The sequence below is a fragment of the Tenebrio molitor genome, chromosome 8 (genome assembly GCF_963966145.1).
Source record: "Tenebrio molitor chromosome 8, icTenMoli1.1, whole genome shotgun sequence".
Taxonomy (NCBI): Eukaryota; Metazoa; Arthropoda; class Insecta; order Coleoptera; family Tenebrionidae; genus Tenebrio; species Tenebrio molitor.
Window position 1 is genome coordinate 17668678 of NC_091053.1, and position 21399 is coordinate 17690076.

General features: G+C 34.9%; 2 protein-coding genes and 3 long non-coding RNA genes across 14 annotated transcripts in view; all 5 read left to right on the forward strand.

Annotated features, from left to right (window-relative positions):
• Nucleotides 1–21399, forward strand: part of LOC138137584 (uncharacterized) — a 207814-nt gene that overhangs the window by 99661 nt on the left and 86754 nt on the right. The window lies entirely within an intron of this gene.
• LOC138137581 (uncharacterized) overlaps nt 1–21399 on the forward strand; it is a 134895-nt gene that overhangs the window by 71119 nt on the left and 42377 nt on the right. The gene's annotated exons all lie outside the window — the stretch shown is intronic.
• LOC138136976 (uncharacterized) lies at nt 119–1712 on the forward strand. Its single transcript, XR_011161525.1, has 2 exons — nt 119–663; nt 720–1712. It is a non-coding gene; the product is annotated as an uncharacterized lncRNA (long non-coding RNA).
• On the forward strand, nt 3001–3723 carry LOC138137242 (uncharacterized). The gene is made up of 2 exons (XR_011161649.1): nt 3001–3124; nt 3186–3723. It is a non-coding gene; the product is annotated as an uncharacterized lncRNA (long non-coding RNA).
• LOC138137219 (uncharacterized) lies at nt 4037–5049 on the forward strand. Of its 2 annotated transcripts, XR_011161628.1 has the most exons (4): nt 4038–4336; nt 4397–4537; nt 4601–4741; nt 4802–5049. It is a non-coding gene; the product is annotated as an uncharacterized lncRNA (long non-coding RNA). The 2 variants fall into 2 exon arrangements; XR_011161627.1 differs by having other exon boundaries at nt 4037–4336; nt 4601–4848.

The window sequence follows — 21399 nt, forward strand, 5'->3', positions numbered from 1 at the left end:
GGTTTTTCTCCTGATGAATTGCGGGTTGCATTTTCTATTCAATCGGGCTCATTATTCCTCGTAAATCACCCTGTATTATGCACTTGCTACAACACATTAGTGTGCAAAAAGACATAGTTATTTACACTACGAGAGAGGAAGGTAAAGCTTTTGTTCACGCGAATTGCATGTTCGGCCACGACGCGCAGCGGAGTGGTCGATGCAATTCAAGTGAACAAAAGCGGCCTTACTCTCGAGTGCTGTATTTGATTTTGTTCGATACCAGACATAACTCCTTAGAAAATGAGTCTGTAACTTTATATTCAAAATTTTAAATAAAATTAAAATAAAATAAATAAATCACATTTTCGGAGAGATCTGTTGCTATGGAAAAAAATAAAATACAAAATAAACAAAGTTTTGCAAAGTCAATAAAGTGATTGTGCACACCACGTTGTGGAAATGGATGACGAAGAATTCTGTGTTCCTGATGACGTCCTGGAAGAGGCAAGTGCCGCGAAGTACCAAATGGTGCCTACGAAATCAAAATTACGATACCAGAAAGAATTGGAAATATTTACACAATGGCAGACCGAGATCAAGGGAAAAGACGAAAGCAGCATCAGCGCGGTTATTCAATGTTGAAGAGTACACTGTTGTATTTCAAAACGTTTATATCTCCAGGTATCCAGTTTTTTTTTAATAAGCTATTAGTTGTTTTAATATAATAAATTGTACAGGTTCAACAGTCTCACCTCCGTTTTGAAAACAAAATGTAGAAACTATCAGCCGAAAAAAGCTACAACTTCTTCAAGAAACGATGTTTGCAAGTTTTTACTGGAAGCGGCGGACCAAGAGTGGATCCTTCAGAAAGTTGTACTGATGATGGGCATATTCGGTGGCCGTCGTGATTAATTATGTAAAGTGATGAATTGTTATACAGTGAGTTTTTTTTTAAGACTGGCCATATGGTTTTACAAGCTACATTTTTCAACCCCCTGTTAACTTTTGTCCTCATGAAAATATTCAACCCAGTTTTGTAGTAAAGTTGTGGGATATGATAATGTATTGAAACAATTTCAATTTAATAACCAGAATCAAGGAATAAGTTATAGCAAAAAGACATTTTTTGAATTCCGTTTGCTCTAATTTTAAATTTTCAGTAGGCTAAAATTTCACCTGACATTTGTAATTTTGATATGTAATTGATTATGTGATTGCTTAACTGCCTCTGGAGGCCATTTTGAACATTTCATTTAATTTTTATTAAAGTAAAGAAACTTGTTATAACATAAATAATGAATCTATCGTTATAAAATGTAAAATATTAATGTTCACACTATTTTTTGCAAATAACATTTTATTTGTAAATTGTCTATTACAACCATTTAGGTATTACAAATACAAAGTTAACAGGAGGTTGAAAAATTAGCATGTAAAACCCTCTGGCCAGTCTTAAAAAAACGCACTGTATACGTTATTCACGTTGAATTGAACATTTCAAGGTCAAATAATTTAGCAAACAGTGACATGCAGGTAAATACCGTTCACGATGGATTGAGCATTGCTAAATTCGCATTATGTTGGTTAGCTGCATGTCACTATTTACAAAACATAATTACAGAGCCAAAAAATAAAATTATTTGACCTTGAAATGTTCAACTCCACGTGAATAACGTTTAGTTATTATTGGTATGTAATTATTTTCAATATACAAATTCTTTTTCATAAAATCGAATTTCAATTATGCGTGAACGAAAGTGCGTGAGCGAAAGTGCGTGAGCGAAAGTACGTGAGCAAAAGTGCGTGAGCGAAAGTGGAACCTTCACTCACTGGTAACCATGGATACAGACCCACTTTCTAGGGAGGTATCGAACAAAATATTTTTAAATAACCACAATAGTGTTAGTCAAGCAGCTACATCTATCATTATAGCGAAGGTATCCCGGGCTATTGCATCCAAACTACCAACGTTTGTGAAATGGCCAAACCAACTTCAACACATTAAGGAGGCATTTTATAACATGGCTGGTTTTCCTGGGGTTGTGGGTTGTTTGGACTGCACCCATGTCAGAATTAAAAATCCACATGGTGAGCAACCCCTTATACCGGGTGTATTATGAAAAACCTTTGGTGCTATAACTTCCTCATTTTTTATCCGATTTTAATAAGTGATACGTCAAACAAAATTGTTTTAAAAACACTATAGCCCGACATGCAATGATTTCTTTCTAACATTATATTTTTTGACAGACCGGAGCTAACTTTGTTTTTTTAAGTTGGACTGTATATTTTTTATCTTTATTCTGATAGATGTTTATCTTCTGAATACACAAACATTAAAATAAAAAATCAAAAATTTGTTTTTAATAAAAAAAATAGAATTTCCAAAAATCAAGTAACCATAACTTTACTATAGCAAATGTTTGAAATTACCTCCATTCTTTCTAAGGCACATTCGACACCTTCCACTGACGCCCATTGCGGCGTTTAATAAAAATTCTGGTGGTATTTGTTCACATACTGCTACGATTCTTTTTATTAAATCATCTCTGTTATCGGCCAGAGTCAAATAGACGTTGTCTTGAATGTCCAGAGCTGTCTTAGTCCTTTTATTACTGTTTAATGTGACTGCTTGATTTAAAAAAAATACATCATTTTTTCTTTTTTTTTTTCTTTTTGTTTCTATGCATGAGCATGGTTGTTTATAAAACTGAGCAAAAAAAGTTAATAGTGCCATTTGAAAAAAAAAAGTTGACTATCATTTGTCAAAAACAGAACTCAAGAACAAATATTGGATGAGTTCAAATTGTAGCCCATTTAAAACGATTTTGTTTGACATATCATTTATTAAAATCGGATAAAAAATAAGGAAGTTATAGCACCAAAGGTTTTTCATAATACACCCGGTATATTGCAACAGGAAGGGCTTTTATTCCTTAAATGTGCAGGCAGATGTTTTGAACATATGTGAATATACATAATATTCATATGAAAAAAAATACATTAAAGTAAAACCTTTTCTTTTAACGTGTAGGTTGTGTGTGATGCTAGTTCTCGTATCCTTGACATTGTGGCCAAATGGAGAGGCAGTGCTCATGATTCGAGAATATGGGCAAATTCATATTTAAAGGAACAATTTGAGGTATGTTTTTTATGTCTTAAATAAAGTGTGTGAATATTTTTTTGGTTATTTTTTTTTACAGAATAATCAGAAAAAGGGGATTCTTTTAGGGGACAGTGGATATCCATGTAGTCATTACATGTTGACTCCTCTTCTGCACCCTCATAGTCCAGCAGAGGAATCTTATAATCGCGCCCATAAGAGAACAAAGGTCATAATAGAGTGTTGCTTTGGGCGATGGAAGGGAATGTTTCGAGCACTCCAAAATGGCATGCAAGTGTCTTTGGAGACAGCTAAAGCATGTATTGTGGCAATGGCGGTTCTCTACAACATCAAGGTGGACTTTGATGACAATTGGGAATACGAAGAGGAAAATGTAGATGATGATTCCTCTGATGAAGACCAAGACCATCATCCTGCACAAGCCCCACCCTCCATTCTTGGAAATTTGTTCAGGCCACGCTTCATAGAGGAGCACTTTGCATAGATAGAACGGGGGAATTTTCGGGCATCTTCTTTAATTTCGTTTCGTTTGATTCGTCTATTTTACGTTTCGGTTTTCATCCAGTATAGTTTTGTTTTGTGTTACATGAATAAATACGGTTCTTTTTAGAACCCTTCATAGTCGTTTTATTAGTACCAACATGCGTATATCGTCAGATTTAATTGCTATTATTAAGTAGTGGCCTTCGTAACTAGATCATCCACTCATGTATCCCGATACGCGATTTTCCAACATGAAATTCTGACCTTCGAAAGTATGTATAAAATCGACTCGTACGTCCACAATACTATATTAAGTATAAAGAACGGTAATGACAATGTACGGATCGAAGACAATTGTCGTCGCAAGCTCCTCCTCCAATATTGTCTGAGATATTGTCATTAACGTTCGTCATGCTTATGAGATTTTTTGCGCGATTGAATATTTATTACAAAACATTCCTAACTAGAATGCAATGCGATACGACGCTCTTCACATCGTGTTGCCACAATGTCGATTTTTGTATCGCGTTTCTAAGGCAATCTGCAAACAACTACCGCCATTGCAGTTTTTGTGCGCAAATATCGCCAGTTGTGTTGAAAAACAAGCAGTAAAATGAGTGATATTAGTGATTCTGAAAACGAAGTGGATATTGTAGAAGAAACTTTGAATGTGGGGTGCGTCACAAATAAAGAATTTTTGAAACTAACGACCTCAACGTGTAATTAAGAAGACAAGGAAAATTTGTGGTATGAAAATTTTGATACTACTAATGTCGCGGCAAGTTCGCTAATATTATTTCATTGCAGCGGCAAGGAATGCCGACCACAAGAGCCGTGTGAGTTTCCAGAAAGTGCTAACATCTTGTCTTCAACTTCTGTCTACATCAGTCAAGAATTTTCGAAACCAGCGAACTCAATATGAAATCAAGAAGACAAGGAAAATCCGGGGTTTGAACATTTTGACAATTCTAATGTCGCGGCAAGTCTGTTACTAAAATTGTTTCATTGCAGCGGCAAGGTAGGCCGACTACAAGAGCCGTGTGAGTTTCCAGAAAGTGCTAACATCTTGTCTTCAACTTCCGTCTACATAAATGAAGAATTTTCGAAACCAACGATCTCAGTGTGTAATCAAGAAGACAAGGAAAATGCGGGGTATGAAAATTTTGACAATGCCAATGTCGCGGCAAGTTTGCTAATGCTATTTCATTGCAGCGCCAAGGAAAGCCGACTACAAGAGCTTTATGAGTTTCCAGAAAGTGCCCCCGCATCATGTCTTCCACTTCCGTCTACATAAAAATTATTATAATAATCGATTAATTTTGAATAAACTTTACTTACCGTTCTAGAACACCAAAAATTACTTACCATCGAGTTTATCGTTAGCAACGAGTAAACAGAGCTTACCATCTTGGAAACAGACGTGGTAAACAACCAAATAGAGTACAATCGCGCAAAAATATTTATTTATTATTTAAATTAGGAATTTATATTTAATGTTATGTTCATGTGTTTAGATTAACGTTGGTATTTGCATAGGTATTTTTGGCCGCGATAGTACAAATTTTTTATAATTTCAATCTGACATTTTCCCCAAGTTCTACACTAATTCTGCTTTTACAAGTGGATTCACTCAAATTGAGACTGCAGTACTTTTAACTGCTAAAGTGTGTGGCTGATTTGCGGTTAGTGTATTCAGGGTGTAAGTAAATACGGAACAGTGAATGGTTGAACGAAATAAAGTTGTAAATTGTCGGTCAAAGGATCATACTTTAAGTGGGATTTTTCCTGTTGGGTGCGCAAGGTCGTCCATCTGACAGCGTTAAAATGTTCAAAAGTTTTGGGAGAAACAAATTTTAATAATAATTTTAAATGTTGCCCAAGTCGACCTTAAGGCTCCCACACTGAATTTTTTTTAATATTTCTGATTTTTGCAGTTCCACCTCATGTTTAGTTTTCAAAATTTCCATTTCCTTTTCGTTGATGCGCCTCTCGTTGTCGATCCTGGCCTCTAAATGTGCCTTGTGCAGTTGAAGCATTTCTTCTTCAAAAGCACTCATCTCGTGCCGCCGTTTTTTTCCTTTTGGTTTTTTGTAGTCGCATTGCTACCGGGATCAGGTTGGGGTTCAGGACGGATGGGAAAATTATGACATATAAAATAAGTATTTTTCTGTAACGATGCATTAAATAAAACTTACTTTTGTGTCTCCGAATTTTCGATTAATCCTGTTGTGGGATCTATAAGACCAATGGATTCAGGCTTGATAGAGAAGGAGGCGGAGGGTAAATCCTACAAAATTTTCAATAGTTGCGATAAAAAATGGTAAAACAAGAACTTTATGGATATCTAATGAAATTTAAAAATAATTAACTAACTCTAAAATTGTCCGAATCAAACGCAGACACGTCTTCTTCAAAGTCGATGGGACAAACATTGTGAATCGCCCAATCCATATCAGAGGGTGTCTCGCTCTCTGATGGACCTGGACCACCCCCCGTTTTTCTTTGCTCCTTTTTGAATCGGGTAATGCTGGTTTTGGCCACCTGTTTAATTCTAAAATAGTTGTCCCTCAACTTTGAAGGAGATCGAATATGACCCGCCTTCCTCATTTTCTCCGCCAAATCTTCCCACAACTTTCTCTTTTTTTTTAAATGTTCGGATCCGCGGTTTTGCTCTCCAACACAACAGAGTGCTCCTGATCAAAAGTCAGCGTCATCTCCTTTTCTTCGGCAGAAAAGTTACCCGCCCGGATTCTTTTTGGTTTGGATGACATATCTTTGAAATGGAAAATAGGAATTTTGTAAAAACATAAAATTTTACATAGAAAACAGGAATTAAATTGCATAAAAATAAAATATCACTAAATCACAACTAAAATAGGAACTGCTGCATACCTGTTTGTATCTTACTGCCAACGTGTTAAATTAGGTAATCGGCGAAATGTCTTGAAAACGATCTGCAGAATGTCACCAAACGCTTTCTCATCGTAGATTTGCTGACATGCTGTAGAAGTTTAGAGAGCAAAATGTTGACGAGCACAGACAGTTGGCAAACTTACAAGATGCCATCCTCAGGGTTCTTTTTGTCTTTCTAGCATTTAAATGTAGGTAAAAATCTATCCTCTCGTTCTCATAGTAAATATTATGATACAATTTTATATGGAAGCCTTTAAAGCATGCGCGACGAGTTTAAGAGCTTTTAACGTCGCAAGTGCTTTAAAGGCCCTTATAAAAGTGTATCATACACTATTTTTTATTATACCTCCACTACAAACTGAAAATTATAACAAAGAAAGTAAATTGAAATACCTTTTTCGAAGTAATCTGTGTCATTAATCGTTGATATAGAAATGATCAATTGTTGTTGTTTCGTTGCTATTATAAATTTTCTATAAATGTGTAAGTATTTATCATTGTTCAAAATGTAGGTGAATTTGTTACCTAAGCAACCCTTAAAGCTTTAGTGTTTTAAAGGCCCTTTTTCGCATGTATTTTAGTGTCAAAAACAGGGATTATGATTCAGGTATAATAAAAAATATATTTAATATTGATATTTATCATCTAATCCTTTTGTAATAATGTTTTCACAAAAGTATAACAACTGCGTCATTCATGTCAAAAGATATCATATCTTATTTATGATGGATTATAAACATTTAAAGTAGAATTACTTTGAGCTCAAACGGCTCAATATTTTTATCAGGATAATTTGTACAGAAAACTGTATTACTTAATTCAACGTCTTAGTCTATCATGTATAAAACTTTGTAGATGACACGGTAATAAAGTAATCGATGTAGTTATCAATATCTAAGCCTCGACTGTAATTCCTTTGCTACCTTGATAGGTAAATAACTAAAAAAAAATTGTGTGCCTTACCTATGCAGGCTGATTCACGTAGTCCGTTCATTAGAAACTTTCTGATTTCCCCAAATCATGTTAATATAAAAATTGGTAGTTGACTATAGTCGACTACTCCAAGTTCAAATGAAATATTTTCAAAATGGTGGCACTTCCGGAGATACCGGAAATTGACGCCATCTTTATTTTTTTTAATGGAAAGGCCTCATTTTGACTTCACATTTCGATTCTACGTTAAATTTTGAGTTTAGTACGTCTTTTTGTCAACACTTATCTGTCATCGTTTTTGACCTATGTCATCTTTTTTGCAAAAAAGCGAGGTAGCAGGGCTTCATGAACAAATTTATAACTCTTGAACCATCAGAAATAAATAATTGATTTTTTTTTTAGTTGAATTCCTAAAGACCTGGCTGATGTTTTCCGCCATTAGTGAATTTTTGTTTATGTTTGATACGCCTACTGAAGTTTTTCAAAATTGCTAATTAAAAAATGTCAAAAACTTTATTTTTTTAAATGGCAACCACCATTTGTGACACTAAATATAAATGTAAAATTTAATTCTAAGCCTACTTTTATTAACATTGTGTATGCCTATTCCCAGCCGTTTTGGCGTAATTTCGAGTAAAATATTCTTTTTTTTATGAAACAATTGTTTTATTTGAATTTTTATTCAAAAATCACATGCAATAAACAGTAGATAACAACGAAATAATAAAAAATAAGCACATTAACAAAAGCATATTTTCAATGAAATCATTTACATTAAAATATTTTTTGTTAATTTGCTTATTTTTTATTTTTTTGTTGTTATCAAATATTTATTGCAATGCTATTTTTGAATAAAAATTCATATAAAACAATTGCTTATAAAAAAGAATATTTTATTCAAAAAATTGAAATTACGCCTAAACGGCTGCAAATAGGCATACATAATGTTTTAAAAGTGGCCTTAAAATTTAATTTTACATTTATATCTAGCATCAGAAATGGTAATTGCCATTTAAAAAAATGAAGTTTTCGACATTTTTTGATTATCAATTTTAAAAAATTGTAGTAGGCCTATGAAACATAAAAAAAAATGTCGTTAATAGCGCAAAAAAGCAGCCAAATCTTTGGCAAGTCAGTAAAGTAAAAATAAATTATTTATTTGTGATGGGACAGGAATTATAAATTTTTTAATGAAGCCCTGCAAACTCACTTTTTTGCAAAAAAGATGACATAGGTAAGAAACGATAACAGATAAGTATTGACAAAAAGACGTACTAAACTCAAAAGTTAACGTAGAATCGAAATGTGAAGTTAAAATGGGGCCTTTCTATTTAAAAAAACAAAGATGGCATCGATTTCCGGTATTTCCCGAAGTGCCGCCATTTTTAAAATATTTCATTTGAACTTGGCGTAGTCGATTATAGTGAACTACCAATTTTCATATTAATATGATTTTGGAAAATGGAAAAGTTTCTAATGAACGGGCTACGTGAATCAGCCTGTATAAGCGCATGGTTGAAGTGAAACTTGTATTGTCTTCCTTAACCACGCGAATTGAAATAAATATACAGGTGTCCCAGAGTTGCGAAAAAGCTCCATAACTTGTTTGTCATTAAAGATATCAACTTTTCGTCTTTTCTACCGTATGTTTCAAAAAATAAACAAGAGTAATGACAATTTGAGCAACTTTTATACAGACTGTCTATCAAAGAATGTGAGATCGCAGAGGGCTCTGGAATTTGAATTTGCCACCCCCTTTAAATTCATCCATTATTAATTACAAATTGTCAAATATTCATAAAATATAAACAAAAAGTCAACTTAACCTCATTTCCGTTTTCAAAGTCCTCAATTTTCCGGTGGTGTTACAAAGGTACCTATTGTCTGCTTTTTATATTGAAAATCAGAATAATTTTATAAGTAATTGTTAAAATGGTCTTCACACTTGAACAAAATAAGTTCCTTTGTAATGTCTTATTACTGCAACTGCTCAGATATTATGCCGAATTTGTAAAAAATCACTTTAAGACTGTTATTCACTTATATTGGTTAAACATTTAATTATCCACATATGTATTCCTATTACCAATTGATTTTTTTTTTGGTAAGTTGACTTGTTTAGAAATAGTTATTTACATAAAAGTCAGGAAAATCTCACATTACTGAAGAGGAGCTAAATTGAAATACGAGGCACTTTGTGCCGAGTCTTTTAAAGCTCCGAGTCAAGTAAGAAATTTTACTGACGTGTTTTGTATTACAATTTTCCGGAAATCGTAAAAAGACGAAATTTACAAATTTTAGAAAATTTTTTTACAAATTCCACAAAAATCAAGTTTGTCAATTTTGTTGGCAACTATAGTTACAAAGTGAAAAACATCAAAAAAATTTATTTTGCGTCTTGTAAAGTCTTTGCAGTACTAGTCCGGAAAATTTAATTTTCCTGCGCGTAAATAAGCAGGAAAATGTTGTTTCCAAGACTATTTCCGGAAAAATGCATTGATTATAATGCCGTGGAAAGAAAGCTCAACAAAAAATTTAAATTTTCGTTAACATGCTAGATATGTGGAAGAATGAGAAACTGTAACCTAACTTTTCATTTTCCCCATATAAAATTAAACAGCTTGTGTTTCCGACATGTGAACGTACAATAAAAAATTTTTGAAATCACACATGTATCAAAACATCAAAAATTTTGAAAACAAGTCATGTAGCTTGAATTTTTTTTTTTTTTGATTGATTACTGTCTCAGCTGATACGGCCTAATCCTGATACCTTCGGGTATCCCCAACAGCATTACCATGTCTCAACACACAAAAGTGAGCCTTAAAGGCTTCGGAGAATTTTCCACGAAAATCAAGTAAATTCGCTTATTGTTCGTGTTCCGGTGAACGAAGTGATGACTAGAATATTGAAAATTTTGCTAGCTTAAAAATCATTTTCTACGTTTGCCAAACCATTTGTTAAATGATTATCTAACAAGTATTTGATTTCTTATCTTACCTACCTATGTTTTCAATGAGATGTGGTACTTAATACAAAAACTAAATCTTTTGAAAAGTTGTTTGTTGTTTAAAATAATATAGGTAGTCAACATTTTCATAAAGGGTCGTAAGTTGCAAAATAGGTATCCCGACTAATGAGAAACAGCTGCACTTGAAAGATCAGTGTAAATCATCAGCCTACAAAATTAAATTAAAAATTGCGCTAGATATTGGATTTCTACATTTTTCTATTGAAAATTACCTCATCATTATATTTGGCTTGTCAAACAAAATACGTCAAAGATAACGCCATTGAAGTGTTTTTAGCACTTTGCCGAAACCAAGATTATCTAACAAGTATTTTATTTATCTTCTTACATAAATCTTTTCAAAGAGATATAATCTCTTAAAAAGTTATTTGTGTTTAATAATGTCGTCAACATTTTTATAAACACTCGTAATTTACAAAATATGCTAACTAATGAGAAATATCTGCACTTGAAAGATCAGTGTTAGATAAATCAGTTACCTATAAAGATTAACTGGTTGAGAATGCTTGCCCAATATCTAATAATATATTGTAATTCAAGTGTGGAAATGGATTCGTTACAAAACGAATATAAAACTGGATCACGAGTGTTACAATTTTTTTTGTATTTTAAATGCTCAAACTTTTTACCCAAAGCCGCTAAGTAGTAACCTAATCGGTCTCGAAAATGGTCGAATAATAACATTTATACTGTTTTTCTTTTGGTTTTCGCCTTTTGTCAATTATATCTCACTAAAAAAAATGTCAAAGTGACTTAAATATGAAATAGTTTTGAGAAATGGTGAAATACAATTGACAAAAAAGGAAAACCAGAAGAAAAACACCGTAATATTATAATAAATTAAAATGATTCAATGATATGAACACCCACAATTCATTCAATTTTGTTACTTTCACTTAGAGATATTTTTTTTACTTTCACTTAGAGATTTTTTTTTTTAAATTTTCAAACCACCGTTATTTTGGACTCTGCTATCGTAGTAAAAGTTAAGGATACTAAAAATTACAAATCACGATCATTTATCATTTTGGGAAAGTTTACGTCGAAATTTGCAACTGCGTTTCGGTCTTCAAGCTCTGGGCTAGCCACAAAAAGACTCACTTCTACTCTTAATGATATGTTTCGATTTTCTTGCCTAGGCGTGGAATTCACTGTTCCAAGACGATTTGGGCGAATGAAAACTCAGTAAATTTAGACGGAGGCCGAAAAAAAAAAACTTTGTGGGAATACGTGATTTGGAATAAGGGAAAATATGTTTTCTCCCGTTGAGCTTTTCGAAAAGAACTCGAATAAGTGAAGTAATTGTTTTTAAAAGAAACAACTTTCTATCATTTGCATTTTCCACCCTTTTTTGTTTCATCATCACCAACTCTTTTAAACAGTACCTCCAAATTTATTACTTATTGAATTCTGCTTTAACACGTGTGTCAAGTACGACCTTTAGATCGATGATTGATATCGATTTTTAAAAGCGAAAAAAGGGTGGCAATGAAATTCCGGATTTTATATCAAAATTTTCACAAATAACTAATTCTTTAATAAGACATTTTCCTGTTTAAGAACTTATATGAGTTTAATTTATATTGTAAAACTGGTTATTGCTCGTGTTATAATATCTTAAAAATTCCATGAAAGTAAGTAAGTAAGTAAACTGTTTATTGTACACTGTTTTACAGGTATACAAATGGTAACGGTTAGGTAATACCTGTCTAACACCGTTCCACAATTAAACAAAATAAAAGAAAATAACAAAGTATGACAAAAAAAGGAAAAAAAAGAAAAATCAAACTTAAATCTAATTACAAAGTAAGAACTTAACATTCGTATCGAGAAACCGCACACATTAGAACTAATAACAATACATAAAGCAAATCTATAAAACTGGTCACAAAAATCGTTTTATGACTCAATCAGGTAACCAACACATAGTTTTTCTATTTTAGTTCTAAATTGCCCCTCTGGCAGATTTAAATATTCAAGAAATTTATTTAATATTGTAAGAGCCATATAAGAAAAACTACCTTCAAATTTTTTGGAAGAATATTGTGGTATCGTAAATGTATCGAATCTAATATTCCTACAATGTTCCTCAGACCTTCTAAACAGCAGCTGATGTAAATAACTCGGAACTTTGGTTAACAAGAGCTTATGCAAAAAGACTGCTGCTTGGAATAAAGTTCGCAATCTGAAATTCAACTCATTGAGTCGCACAAGATGTGGTGTGATATGATGTCTACGCGGTACACAGCGCACAAACCGTATGCAAGCATTCTGTATTTTTTGCAACTTAAGGCAGTTTTCATTTGTTAAAAAATAATAGTACACCAAAGAACAATAATCGGAATGTGGATAAATAATAGTTTTGACTAACTGGAGCTTCGTTTGTTGATCAAGCTGAAATTTGAGACCATATACACTTCTCAATTTTTGCATAGACTTCCTATATATATTGTTAATATGTTCTTCAAACGATAATGATCCATTAATAACCAATCCTAAACTTTTTACACTTTGAACCCACTTGACATTTTCATTATTAAGTTTAATGGTAAAATTAGATTCAATGGTTATGCGTGGCCTCTCTGATCCTACTGTTAAAGCCAACGTCTTCCCCGAATTAAGTCGCAAGCCATGGTCCGTTGTATAAGTAGCAATGTTAGCCAAATCAGAGTTTAGATTATTTATAGCGTCATATGCATGGTCAATATGAAATGAATATTGCAATTGAATATCATCTGCATACATGTGTAATTTGCAATACTGTAAGTATATTGGCAGATCATAAGTGTATATCGAGAACAAAATGGGTCCGAGGACACTGCCTTGAGGGACACCCGATGTGGTTGCTTTTAACAACGACTGCATCGTATCATCTAAAAATATTTTTTGACGTCTTCCATTTAAATAACTTTTCATAAATCTCAAAGCACCTTCCTGGAAACCAATATGTTTTAGCTTGATCAGTAAGAGATCAAAATGAACAAGATCAAATGCTTTACTTTGATCGAGCAAAATTAAAATTGAGGGCTTTGACTTATCCATCGCATGAGCTAAATCATCAGTTACGCGTAAGAGAGCTGTCCGAGTGTTATAGTTACCTCTAAAACCAGACTGAATGTCAGGTATGTAAGAGAATTTTAAAAACGCAACAGAAAAACTACCTCTTCCACCCAAACATGTGGCTCATAAATTATGTTCTGAAAGGTCCTTGACTCGGGGGTGATTTTTACGAGTCCCACAGGCGAGAGAGGGACAGTGTAGCTTTGGCAGCTGGAACCGACGGGCTGTCCAAGGTACGAGTGCGAGAGTGACTGCAGGTGAATAGTCTGTGACCCGGGAGCGGTGCAGTGAGTTCGGCTTGTGCTAGCCGGTGATACAGTTACCAGGTGTGTCGGTAACTGGGTGATAGCAGGTTTGGGCAACCTGGGCTATGATGTCAGTACCACGAATGCGCTAAAACCTCTGGCAGATACCATGGTATAATTCCTGAGCACCGGATGTCCGGGTGAGGCATCTTTGGCTCATGACACGGCACGGCCGTTGACTGGGCGCGTCTTGTCGAGACGGTGAGTGGTGACAACCAAATGTAACAGATCATACGTGCTTGATTAACGGTTGGGAGGTAACCCCGGCTCTCCTGTACTGAGGGAGCACAGTATCGTATGGAAGTGGGTTGTAGGCTCACACGCTGGCCGTGGCGGTCTTCTTCTGTGGGGACCGCGGGCGGGCCGTGCATCCCAAACTGCACACGGAGCTGTTACAGGTGCTACCAGACCATCCAGCGCAACCCCGGAACGTAGCGCTCTGAAGACGACGCCTGCGATTGGAGCCCCTCGTCATGATCGGGCTAGGGGGAGGAATCCCCCGGGTGAGTCACTGTATGACCTTGATTCGCGACAGATGTGTCAGGTGTTTATCATTTACATGTTGTACCGTCCCATTGAGCAAACCCGAGTCCGGACCTGTGCTTTACCGTTTGAATGACTGAATGAGGTGGAGGTGAGTCCGATTGTAGATTATCGTATGACTGTAGCTGAGATTGTCTAATTTAATGTGTATCGATGAGTCTGATCGATTAATTATCAAATATTGAGGGGATAACGCCCTTGGGCAAAAACCAAGTCTTACAGGTAGTATATTATTTTGATCCAGAAAATTTACTATTTGCACAGCCAAAAGCTTTTCAAAAAGTTTCGATAATGCGGGCAAAATACTGATTGGGCGCAAATCGCTAAATGATGTAGGTGATGTCACTTTAGGAATGGGAATTACATTTGCAGTTTTCCATATTTTTGGGAATTCGCCAAATCGAATAGATTCATTAAATAAATTTCTGATTGTGTCTATGCAATACGGCATTACCAAGTTTAACATTCAATGGAAATATTATCTGCACCTGATGCGTTAGTTTTTATTGTTCTCAAACTTTTTAGCAAGTCATCGTTCGTTATTTCTTTAAATGAGAACATGGCGCTGCTACTTAAAGGATTGTTGCTATAAGAATTTGCCGTATCCTGATTTATTATACATGAACCTGCAACGCTCAAAAAGTAGTTATTTAATTCCTCAGGCTTGCAAAGTGAATCTGGTAATTGATTCTTAATCTTATTTTTAGTATTTATATCCCAGTCTGATAAGTTTTTCCACAATTTTTTTGTATCACCTTTACAGGTCTCCAAAATATATTTCATGTAAGCTCTTTTTTCACGGTTAATTGCAGCATTTACATAATTTCTCAATTCAACATAGTATTTACGACTTTCATTCGTCCTTTTCTGTAGATATTTTTTGTATGCCTTATTCTTCTCTCTAATTATTAATCTTAAATTGTAAGTTATATATGGCTTATGATTCTTCTTTTTATTAAATTGTTTTAGCGGTGCGTGTAAATCAAACAATGTAATTATGGATTTATTCAAAAAATTCACCTTATCGTCAATACTATCAATGTGAACTGCATTTTTGATGAGCAATTCACAAAATACCAGCACCTGATCCGTGCACCCTATTATATCCAGTGTACCGCCATGTGTGCAACTCAATTAATTGGACAAACATATTACATCTATAAGCGATTCACTCTTTTCAGTAATTCTGATTGGCTCACTAATTACCTGATGCAAATAAAAAGAGTTCATAACGTTAACAAACTTCCGTAATTCCTGTGACCTAGTATTTAAGAAATTTATATTTATATCCCCACTAAGTATTTATTATAGACGTGGTTTCCAAACACACAGTTTCCATAACATCACACAATTCATCTAGAGAAGATTCTACATTTGCATTTGGAGGACGATAAACAACCCCAAAAGCAATTTTTTGCTTTCTAAAATAAAGAATTACCCACAACTGTTCAAGGATCCCTTCGGGAGCCGACTTGTAACAAATTTTAAACTTATAAGATGACTTCACATAGCAAGCAACCCCCCCACCACGTCCAACCCTATCTACCCTGACAATATTATAGTTTGGTGTATGAATAGATGTATCCAAAACGTCCTGATTTAGCCATGTCTCCCCAACACCAATTATGTCGAAGTTACTGTGCAATACCGTTTCCTTAAATGTATTAAAACAATTGCCAATCGACCTTATATTTACAAACCCGATCTTAAAGTTTAGTTTTTTGACTTCAAAATTACTGGATTTCCATTTATATATTTCACATATAGCCCCTCTTCTCCCTGCTGCGTACGTTCTCGTAAGCTGCCCAGAGTCTTCTTCAGCTGTTCCCGTTGCATGGCGGTCTTATCAGTGGTGATACTAATGTTAGGATAAGCATCACGAACTTTGCGTTTATTCTTCAGCACCTCAAATACGTGGTCGCGCGATCTTAATACGATTTTTAAGGGTACAGGCTTGTCCAGATTTCCCCTTTTTCCAAGTCTATATGCATTAATGGAATCTGTCGGTATATCAGGTGCAATATTGCTAATAATCTCCGTTATCATACGTAGGTCAGCTGCACGTCTGTTAGCTAGATTTCCGGTTTGCTGTTCAGGGACGTTAAACATTATCAAATTTCTTTCCCTTTGCTGTCGATCCGTTATCTCGCCAATTATTTTTTCTGCTTTGAGATACCCGCTTTTGAATTCAAACCAACCGCCGAAAAAAAAAAGCAATGTTGGTACCGTAAGCGACCGCTAGGGGCGGGGGTGAAAGTCGACAGGGGATGAACGGCCATGTTTTTTTTTTGGGGACACTTTTGTCTTGACTGCAGAGTAGTGCAGAAGTACGAGGTATTTTTCTGTGTTCAAATTGTGCAATTTTAGTTGTTTTTTTATTGAACTGTGCTAGATGTGGCTGTCCAGCTTCTGTTTTTGAACTAGGTATGTGTTTGGGGTATTAAAATTAATCCTGCTTCGCGCGAAATGTAGTTTAACAATAATAAGACACAAATGGGTCGCACGTGGGTTCCCACCATGCTGTACAAAATCCACAATTATCTCGGCCATCCCCATGTATTACGCTTTTAACATTTATAAGCTTGCGAAGGAGCGTAAGGCAGCTTGGTTCTAGTTTTGCAAATTTTATAAAATCGTCCGGATCACGTTTTTTGTAAACTCAGGGGTAACAATTCACTAACGTTCCTAAAAGAAAAAGCGCACTCCCTCATTTTGATCCCCTTTTAATTATTCCGAGTGACGTTTTTTGGTGTGATAAATACCTAGTTATTGTACAACAATTTAATCAAAATTTTAAAGTTTCCACTTTTCCATCCCGGTAGCAACCAATTGGGTTTATATTTCAGGTATCTGCGCGGGCTTTTCCTTACCCAGGGATCTTCTACATTTAGGTATTTTCATCGTTTAGTCCAGGGGCGCCCGCCATATTATTCAGGGCGCCCCCTTGTCGATGATCCGGCTCTAATATGCTAGGGTCGACCGGACTATGTGTTTTTGTTTTGTTTTTACGTATGTGTTATTGGTTGTTACCACTTTTCCATCCCAATTTGAAAGTGTTATTAGATAGCTCTGTCAACAAATATTTGTCGCGTTTCCTCTTTGTTTGTTTTTCCAATTTGCTGTAAATGTAAATTCTTCCTTATCGCGAGGGTCTCTCTCTGTCTGAGGGGTTTAGTTTCTCCTAAAATCCAATCGTTGAACACAACCCCGCGGCCCCTTGTCTAACGTGTTGTGCCCCAAGAGAGACCCGAAAACCATAACGCTTGGCGGGGCTTGCTGAATGCTGGTCCGCAACGTCGCTCATGGTGTAAGTTGAATCCGAGTTCCTTGGCACAGAACTTCCGGAATGGTAATCTGTTCCAGAAGTTTGTGGTACTTGACAAGCGTCGTTTGTGTTTGCCTTGAAATAGTCATATTCAATTCAACCGATGAACTTAGAGTACCTCAATTTGTTGACTTAACGTAAAGCAGTTAGGATTTTTCCCTTAGCACCAAATCACGGGTAGGCGGGAAATGTTAAAGTCGTAAGGATAGGCGCCACAGACCTCCGGACCACACAAAGTCACTCGCTCCTTCTATAGCGTATCTACCTCACATTGTAAATTAACTTGGAAAAGATAAAAATCATGCTAAAGTTCTCGTCTAGTGCCCGCTCTCGCTGGAACGGTCCGAAGTAACTGCATTGTTTGTAACGTACATAACCCTTCTGTTTTTCCTGAATTTTAGATTGTGTTGTTATGAAAGCAGTTTTACTCAATTTTCATGGTTATAATTATTGTGTTGTTTTATTTGCACTCTTCTGTGTAGTTCACAAACTCTGTTGGAACGAATCTGGTAATGTTTAAATTGTATAAAAAAAAAACACAACGTAGGGAAATTAACTAGGTACGATCACGCGCTCTTGGCCATTTTTGAATTTCACGGGTTTTATTTTCATTGCGTATGTTGGTAGAGAAAAAAAAATGAGATGGCCGCTTGGTGGGATTTTTGAATTACCCACTTGGTTCATCACAGCTTCGTCTGAATTCTTTTCTTGTTTTAGCTGGATAATCTCATCTTGCAAAGATTTAATAAGAGCCTCTAGTCGTTTTATGGCATCAACAAATGACGTGTATTCCGTATTCTTCTTCTCACGACAGTCCTCACACTTGTAGGCCACACCTGGTATATCGCGGAACGCACTCAGTTGTTCCCTTGGAAGTGATAAACACTTTGCATGATAAAAGCATGAACAAAATCCGCACTGCACTCCAGGCGATTTTGACCCCAACTGATGATCACATATCTTGCAAGAACTCATATTTCTTGAAAACTGGCGGATTATGATTACAAATGTTGAACAACAACGTAGTCTTTTACTAATTTCACTTATTTTTACAATAATTATAATTGTTCTCTCTTTATTTTCTACTGAAAACGTTATAAATGCTCGGAGAGAATTTTCAGCGAGTATAATCGCCACTCTTTCAACTACTAATTACTAAGTGGGACGAATGTGGAATGTTCGTTAAGACCGTTGAAGACCGTTTGTCGTAAAATTGTGGCAAACGTGAGATTTGCGAGAATCGGACCAACGGTCGATGTATTAGAATTATGCACGGTCTAATATATTGTATGAGTAAGACAACTGTTAAATTGGAAATCGGTTAAAAATGATGTAATGAAAGTAACTTCTGATTGGAGCTCCAGTTTAGCCGTTGTATAAAGAATGAATCCGGAATGGATGAAAGAATGGTAGAGCGATGTTTGAATTTGAATAAAAGATGTGAACGGAAGCTTTGGAGACGAGTCCCAGCTTAGAGTCCCAAACAAGAGTCCAAAGTGTTAACGAAATAAGTCTTAAGAGTTCTACTGTTTGTCACAGTTCATTGTAATATTGTTTGTGTTTGTGTTATTTTTGTTAAGTTTTATTCAATATATTCATCATTTAATTAAATCGGTGTTATTCCTGAATTATCCTGACAAGAGCAAGAAAGAAAATTGAACAGTTATCAGAAGTGGTGTAGAAATAGTTATTTATTTAACGAGTTCGTGTGTAATTTGGGCTTTTTTTGGCATGAGTGGGCCAGTTTAAAACTCGAGTGAAACGAGAGTTTTAAAGGTCCACAAGTGCCAAAAAAGCGCAAATTACACAAGAACGAGTTGAATACAAGGTTTTTTTGTTCGACGAGCCCCCTCCCAAAGGCTCCAAATGGTTGAAAATCTTTAAAATTAGCTTGACGTTTCGTTTTGACAAGTTGTCAAATTCATCAAAATCCGTTAAGTTTGGAAAACTTTAACATTGTAATACTAATTTGAGTTAGGAAAAGTAAAAAATTTCCTACTAAGGGCGGAAATAATATTTCAACACTAAAAGTTCAATTTTGGTCGTTTCCTGGGATACGTAACGTAAAAAGTGGTATTTAATTGAGAGAAAAGCTTAAACGCCTTCACAATTTTTCATTACTAAATTGTTTCTCTATGGTAACGAAAGCAGAACAATTTTGATTTCGCTTTTTAATTTAGAAAGAATTAATAGAATATTAAAAATATCCAAATTTGATGTATTTTCCAAACTCCAGTAGAAAAAATCATGTGTGCAATACGTAGGAAATCCATTTTTTTCCGTACACGGCATCTCATGCCTAATACGGAAAAAAATTACATTTCCTAACTTATTGCACAAATAGCTATTGTCCACTTCTTTAGTTTAAAATGTACAATTTAGAATGTAAATGTTTCATTAAATAAAATTGTTTCCCTATGATTTATTGATAAAAAAATTCACTGTACATATATTTCTCGCACAAAAACATTTTCAATCACTCTTTTATTACAAATGACGCATAATATTTATGTCACGCGAATCTATGACAATTCTGATCAGTAAAACTTATTTTTTATAATTTCGCAAAAATTGCAAAGCAGAAATGCGTTAAAGACCCCCTGTAATAAATGACGGCCGAAAGTAATGGGCTCATCGAACCCTCGGTCATAAAAGTATTAGTATAGTAGACCCAGAAATATAGTGATTTTATGAGGGATGGAGTACATTAACTTGAGGTGGTCAGTTATGGTAGGGCAATAAGCTTCTGGCACCCGTCGCCCGACTGGGCTCTACCTACCTTTGTCTCCAATGGTCCATTTTCAGACGGCTCAAAAACATCTGTCATAGAAGATTTATAACTCTCTTCAAGTTGGTAATAAAAGTGACCCCAAAATTGTAAAAGAAATAATCGGCCTAAGTCCATAAAATCACTATATTTCTGGGCCTACTATACCTTATAAGGACCTGCATAAGTCGTTTTCACTAGTCATAAACCATGTCGCCTTAAGTACGTATCAAAAAAACTACAACAGTAAACGAAAAAAAAAAAATGTTATTGACCTCCGTATTTTAATTATCTATCAAATGAGTATTTACTTACCTCGAAAAAACGTTCCACTACAGAAAAATCCGAAAAAAATGATTTAGCGTTTTTATTTAATTGAAAATTAATTATTATACTTTTTTAAAAAAGAGAATGTCATTGACCTCCGTTTAGGTGCTTACCAACCAACCAAAAGTCAAGCTTTGCTTCAAAGTTGATTTTGTAGAAAAATTCCGAAAAAAATAACTCCATGTATTTAGTATAGGCGCTACGTGAGGGATTGTGCAGCCTTCAATTCATTCAACTGTTGGCCGTTTTCCCGCCATACAGTGTGAGAATACAGAAAGTACCTTAGTTAAAAAGTACCTTTTCACTTTGATAAAAATTTCAGCAACTGTACGTAACTTGTTATCATAATTAAGAATTTTAACAAATTGATTTTTACATTTTTTATAAAAAGCCGAGGTAGTATCACATCCTGCGAAGGCATGAATAAAAAAAAGATGCTCTTTTTTGGTATTTGCAAACTGCTTTAAATTTGTTTTCGTTGATTAAACTCGCTGTAACACATTATTTCTTCGTGGTTTTAAATAGTACACTTCTTTATCATCTGGTGGTAGAGCCATTAATAACACTAACACATCAATATGCTCTTTTACAACAACTACATGAGGA